Genomic DNA, 7396 nt, shown 5'->3' on the forward strand with positions numbered 1-7396 from the left:
TAGGATATTGATTTTTATGCATTACATTTCATTTTTGACAACTTCTTATTTTCCTAGAGTCATACTTCATGCATTCCATGTTCTATTATTAATGGATGTTTTCAGCTGTTTCTTCTCATTTTGGTTTATGCCCCATCATCAAATGAGGGTGGCAAAAACTTTACTCTGTTCATGTCAAAAGGGTCAACTGTTCTTCGAGGAGGTAGCTCTTCCCCCATTGTATTTTGAGTGCCTTCCAACCTGAGGGACTCATCTTATTCTGCTATTATATCAGATAATGTTCCACTGCTAGTCATAAGGTTTTCAGTGGCTAAACTAACTATTCAGAAATGGTCTGCCTCTCTTTCTTTCTAGTGTATTTTAGTCTGGAACCTCAGCTGAACCCTGCCTACCATAGGTAACCTGGTGGTATTTAAAATACCAGTGGCATAGCTTCCAGCCATAGTCATCACAGCCACATACAAGCTATCACAGTATCACAAACTGACAGATTAGTGATGATTCTCAATTTTAGCAGTTAATTAACTTATTTGAATGTTCATTTTCCCATTTGTGAATTAAGAATTTGAATTACAGTATTTTAAAACTCAATTTCAGGCTAAAGTCTAAACTCTTGGGGTCCATAGGTTCCCACTTCATCCACTCTCCTCTCTTTACTGATATATGAAAGACAGAGCTAGAATTCAAATGACTTCACATAGAATACCATTACATGAGAATCTTAATTCTTAGCTATTATAAACTGATTTCTGTCTACTATCATTTTCTTTGAACTTTAAAAAACATAATTAATTAAAACAGAAGAATTTCCAAAATAGCTATTCAGTAGTTTCCTTGTAGAGAATCTCTAATTGATTTCTTTCAGATTCTGGTATGCTTTCCAGGTGTTTGTTTTATAATAACATCTGTTTGGTTTGGAGGTATAGATCAAAAAAATATCCATAGGAGAAATTTTTAAGTATTTAGTTTAATCTGTGAATCCCTTGGAATTCTGTTTAGAATACAAAATATGGACTTTTCAGTCAGATACACCTGGACTGTGGATAAAATTGCGACTTTGATTAAGTTACTAACTTCTTGGAGTCTCAATTTATCTGTCAAATGGGAATACTTATCTGTCAGGTGTGTTTTCAGGGACTAAATCCAGGTATATATGAGGAGCCTCAAGAAGTATTTGTGTTCTTCTCCATTAAATACCATCTATTTTTCACTTTCCGACCAAGAGCTCAGATTTGAAACTCAAACAGACCAGGTTAAATGTACAGTACTGTTATTTTATTAGTTTGGTGATTTTGACCAAGTTACTTAACCTCTCTGGCATCCTTGTGTGGTTTTGTGGGCTAATGTGCTGGACTGCAAAGTTGCTTTGAAACATAAGATCACCAGCTGAACTGATACAAGGTCACTGTGGGTTGAAATTGACTCAATGGCACTTAACAACAACAACTTAACCTCTCAAAAGCTCTGTTTCCTCATCTTTTTTTTTTTTTTCCGACTCATAGCGACCCTGTACAGGGTTTCTGAGGCTGTAAACCTTTACGGGAGCAGAAAGCCTCATCTTTCTCCTGCAGAACAGCTGGCAGTTTCAAACTGCTGACCTTAAAGTTCGCAGCCCGATTGGTAACCACTATGCTATTCGTAGAGTTGGGAGGAGTACATAAAGCATTTAGTACAGGGTCTAGATCACAGTTAGCATTCAGTAAGTAGTAGCTATTGTTGGGTGCATCTAGTTGATTTCAACTGTCAGCAACCCCATGTAACAGAGAAGAACTTCCTCACAGGGTTTTCTAGACTGTAATCTTTATGGGGGTAGATTGCCAGGTCATTTCCCCAAGGAGCTGCTGAGGTGGTTCAAACCACTGATCTTTCAGTTAGCATCCAAGTGCTTACTCACTGCACCACCACGACTCCATATAACTAGTAGCTAGTACTAGTAATAGTACAGTTGTTGTATTGTTGTTAAGTGCCGTTGAGTCAGTTCTGACTCATAACAACCCTGTATAGGGTTTCTGAGGAGCTGCTGTGGATCTGAACCACTGACCTTGTGGTTCACAGCTGCAGTGAAAATCATACTAAATCACAGCCTGTGATCACAGGGAAGGTGTGACAGCACTGACGGTGGGCAGCTGCTGAGAGACACATGAGGGGCTAGTAGGCAGCCAGGAGTCCTGGTGTGGTGCTCTAGGCTAAGCACTCGACTATAATGTCGGTTTGAACCACAAGTTCAGCAGTTCAAACTCACAAGCCACTCCTCAAAAACCCTATACAGGGTTGTTATGAGGAAGAACCGACTTGAAGGCACTTAATAACAACAGTCAGGCAGCCAGACGGCATTGGCAGGAGACTTTAACCTGTACAAGACTGCCCTCTCTCTTATTTCCCCGTACTCCCCAGTTTTCTCTGTCTTTCCCCTTTGTCATTTCTTTCTGTCTGTCTGACTTACCTAGTACTGCTATAATAGAAATACAAGTGGTTGACTTTAACAAACAGAAATTTATTCTCTCATAGTTTGTTGTTGTTACATGCCATTGAGTCGATTCCGATCCATAGCAACCTTGTATAGGGTTTCCTAGGAGCAGCTGGTGAGCTTGAACCACCTACCTTGCAGTTCAGATGGCTTTGCAGCCTGATGCATTAGCCCACGGTGCCACACAGGACTCCTCTCATAGCTTAAGAGACTAGAAATCAGAATTCAGAGTGTCGGCTCTAAGGGAAGGCTTTCTTCTCTGTTGACTCTGGGAGAAAATCCATGTCTCCTTTCAACAACCGTGGGCCTGGCATTCCTTGAAGATCTACTTGTGTCTTGGCATAAGTCTTCCCTTGGGTCTTGGGGTTCCAGGTCCAAATGAAGTACTCTACTACTCCTAGTTCTTCTTTCTTGGTGGTAGTAGATCCCTCCTTCTCTTCTCATGCCTCTCTCCTCTGATATCTTGTACAATGAAAGGTGACATAGGCTGTATCCCAGGGAAACTCCCCTTTCATCAGATCAGGCATGTGATCTGAGTAAGGGTGTTACTTCCTTCAGAATCCTCTTAAAACTAATGGGCTGATCACATCAGATCACAGAGGATGGTTACAATCATTACATAACTGACAAATCACAATATTACAATACAGCTAAATTACATCATTATAAAACTGCCAAATTACATCCTTACGTAACGGTCAAATTACATGATTACATAATACAAGCTACTGAGAATCATGGCCTAGCCAAGTAGACACATATTTTGGGGAATACAGTTCAATTCATGACATTCTCAGTCAGTGTTCACTCTATAGAAATGGTTGCATTAATAGCAGTAGAAAATGGAAGTTACACATTTTCTTACCCTGCTTGATTACATACTGATGTGTTTATTTCTCATCCATGTTGTGTTTTCAGTTACAAGCTCCTCAAAAGAAGAGCGTGTGTGTTGAACTCAGTGCTGTTGACACAGGCTGTATGCTCTTCATGTCTTACTATGATATTGGTAGTTGTGCATTTGTGATAACTAGAAGAAAAAGCCTAGAAGAAAAATCCTGTGGGCAAAATTAATTCCTAGGAAGGAACACTACTTAGAGTCTTTAAATTTCTTCATTGCCTCTAAAAGAGCTTAGAGTTCATTTGTTCTATTATGTTGTCTCTTGTTTTTTCATGCTCTATCTAATAAATTGCCCTGCTACGTCTAACTGGAGCGGTTCTGTCTGCCATTATCTTACTGAATGTTTGATGCCAAATGGCTACTCATGTTTAAATTAAACACAATCAAATATTTGACATCAATTGGCTTCTGTTCAGGATCTATCAGAAGAGAATAGAGTTTATAAATCATGTAATAACTTTTTTACTGTTGTTAGGTGCTGTTGAGTCAATTCTGAGGCTATAAATCTTTATGGGAGAAGAAAGCCTCATGTTTTTCCCACAAAGTGACTGGTGGATTTGGACTGCCAACCTTGTAGTTAGCAGTCCAGTGCTTATCCTACAGCAATAGCAGTTCCTAACATTAACTTTGTGGTTGTTGTTAGGTGTTAGGTGCTAGGAGTTGGCTTCAACTCATAGCAACCCTATGCATAACAGAATGACATACTTCCTGGTCCTGAGCTAGCCTCACAGTTGTTACCCTTGAGTCCATTGCTGTTGTTGCTGTGCCAGTCCATCCCTCTTTTTCGCCGACCCTCCACTTTATCAATCATGATGTCTTTTTCCAGAGGACTGGTCCTTTCTGATAACATGTCCTAAGTATGAGAGACAAAGTCTGGCCATCTTGATTTCTAAGAAGCATTCTGGCTGTACTTCTTCCAACACAGATTTGGTTTGTTCATCTGGTAGCCCATGGTATTTTTAATATTCTTCTTCAACACAATAACTCAAATGCATCAATTTTATGGTCTTCCTTATTCATTGTCCAACTTTTACATGCACATGAGACTATTGAAAATACCATGGCTTTAGTCAGGCGCACTTTAGTTCTCAAACTGGTATCTTTGCTTTTGAACACTTTAAAGAGATCTTGTGTAGCAAATTTGCCTGATGAAATATGTCATTTGATTTCTTGACTGCTGCTTCCATGAATGTTGATTGTGGATCCAAGCAAAATGACAACTTCAATCTTTTTTCCATTTATCATGCTGTTATTTACTGGTCCAGTGGTGAGGATTTTTGTTCCTTTACATTGGAGTTCAGTCCATTCTGAAGGCTGTGGTCTTTGATCATCATCAGTAAATATTAAATTACTGATTATTAATGGATGTTTTCAGCTGTTTCTCCTCATTTTAAGATGTGCCCCATCAGCAAATGAAGGTCCTGAAAGCTTTGCTCCATTCACGTAATCACAGTCAGCTCTCCTTTGAGGAGACAACTCTTCCCCAGTCATATTTTGAGTGCCTTCCAACCTGAGGTGCTCATCTTCTGGCACTGTATCTGACAATATTCTTTGCTCTTCATCATGTTTCAATATTCAGTATTCTGGTGCTATCTGACAATGCTTCACTGCTACTCATAAGGTTTTCAGTGGCTGAGGATTTGGAAGTAGTCCGCTTCTCCTTCTTCCGAGTCTGTCTTAGTCTGGAAGCTCAGCTGAAACCTGTCCACTATGGGTGACTCTGCTGACATTCAAAATGTCAGTGGCATAGCTTCCAGCACCACAGCAACATGCAAACCACCACAGTGTGACAAACTGACAGACAGTGGATGTAGATATGTGTGTATATGTATATATCATTTAGTAGTATACTGTTTTACCACAAACTAAACTAGAAACCTATTTTCTAAGACACGAATATATAGAAGTATGAGTTCAGGATCATTACTAGCAAACATCCATTCAAATCTTATGTCCTGTGCACATTTTCCAACACCCAAACCCATTGCTGTTGAATCAATTCTGACTCACAGTGACCGTATAGGACAAAGTACAGCTGCTCCATAGGGTTTCCAAGACTATGAATCTTTACAGACACATTCTGCCACAATTTTCTCTCATGGAATTCAAACCATTGACCTTTTGGTTAGCAACTGAACACTTAACAACTGTATCACCGGGGCTCATACTCACCTTAGTTCACCTGTTTAGGTAACTGAATGGTGTAGTTTTATAAATCTTGGGTTTGAATTTCAAAACTCAGGTTAAATTGCTTAGCTTTCCTCTACAAATGACAGTTTTACCCAATTATTTAAAAGGCAAATCAAGAACAAAGGCAGGCCTGTGGCTTATTTCAAATTGTGGTTATTTCTCTCATCACTTTAGCTCCATGTCTTGCAGAAGCTGAACAACAACAACAAAAGATGGGTGTTGGCATTTCTAGCTAGGAGGAAAAGGGAACACCCTCCCCCTGAGTGTTAACCAAGGGTAACCTACCAAATCTGAGCACCCTTGGTAGCGTATTGGGTTTTGCGTTGGATTGCTAACCACAAGGTATACAGTTCAAAACTACCAGCTGCTCTGCTGGAGAAAGATGAGGCTTTCTGTTCTTGTAAAGATTTACAGCTTGGAAACCCTATACGGGGCCATGTGAGTCAGAACTGACTTCACAACACACAGCAGCAGACATATAAGTGGACAGCAAGGGTCCTCTTCATAGACTTCCCAGAAGGAAAAGTCCATGAAGTAGTATCATCCTCAACTGGACTGAGTATCCACTCAACTGGATAAAGCCAAGACTACTACTGACTGGGATGAAGCAAAGTGATGTCCTTTTTAGACCCTCCTCCCAGAAGAAAGTCCCTCTAAGTGGGACTCTCCCAGTCATGTTCTCTATACTCCAAGTCAATATCTACACTGATGGCACTTACTTATTTCTCAGTCCCCAAAGTAGGCTTAGATAATTTGTAAGTGGGAATTTAAGCTTATGTCACTAAAAAAATTTTTTTAATCCTATTTTATTATTTTCCAACACAACAGTCCAGTGTTACCATATCATCTCTGAATGGGAACTCATAATTGTTTTGTTGTTATTGTTGTTAAGCCCCGTCGAGTCAGTTCCAACTCATAGCGACCTTGTGTAGGGTTTCTGAGGAGAAGCTGTGGTTCAAACTGACCTTTTGGTTCAGTGCATTATCTCACAGCTCCATGAAAAACAAAGGAGACAGTTCTACTCTGCCACATGGGGTCAAAAATTGAGTTGAAAATTGACTCTGTTGGCTCCTAACAAGTTCATCCTAGGGACATGCTATATATAAATTGAATTGTGTCCCCTCAAAATGTGTGTTATAATTCCTAACCACCATGCCTGTGGGTTAGTCCTGGTGTGGTGCCACAGAATAATGCACTGGACCACTAGGCTGATTTGAATGGCAAAGTTGGCAGTTCAAAATTACCAGCTGCTCCTTGGAAACCCTACACATGGTCACTATGAGTTGGAACCAACTCAACAGCACTCAACCAGAACCAGAACCAGAACCAGAACCTTGCCTGTGGTGATAAACCCGTTGGGGAATGGGTTGTCTTTATTACATTAATGAAGCAGGATTAGTGTAGGATGACTGTTGAGTCCATCTCTTCTAACATATTGTCATTGTTGTTGTTGTCAAATGCTATCAAGTTGGCCCTGTATAGGGTTTCTGAGGAGCAGCTGGTGGGTTTGAACTGCCAACCTTGTGGTTAGCAGTCCAGGGCTTATCCTACATTGCCCCACTAAGACTCCAAAACTAGAAAGACTTAAAATCAAATCGCTTATGCAGCAAAAAAGTCGATGTGACATATAAAAGAGATTAAGTAAGCAAAGGAGAGAAGCAGAGATTCGGGAAGACACATGACATTACAAACCACATGAAGGCCACCTAGGGGCAGAAGCTCAGAAGAGACAAAGACCTTCCTTCAGAGCTGACACAGAGAGAAAGCCTGTGTCCAGAATTCAAACTTCTAGCCTCCTAAACTATGAGACAATATATGTTTATTGTTAAAAAAAAAAAAAA

At 40.0% G+C, this 7396-nt stretch overlaps 1 protein-coding gene across 1 annotated transcript in view; it reads left to right on the forward strand.

Moving 5' to 3' along the window:
- The window catches only part of FBXO16 (F-box protein 16), a 101946-nt gene that overhangs the window by 87352 nt on the left and 7198 nt on the right, over positions 1–7396 (forward strand). The gene's annotated exons all lie outside the window — the stretch shown is intronic.

The sequence above is a fragment of the Chrysochloris asiatica genome, unplaced genomic scaffold, assembly GCF_000296735.1.
Source record: "Chrysochloris asiatica unplaced genomic scaffold, ChrAsi1.0 scaffold00064, whole genome shotgun sequence".
NCBI classification, from domain to species: domain Eukaryota; kingdom Metazoa; phylum Chordata; class Mammalia; order Afrosoricida; family Chrysochloridae; genus Chrysochloris; species Chrysochloris asiatica.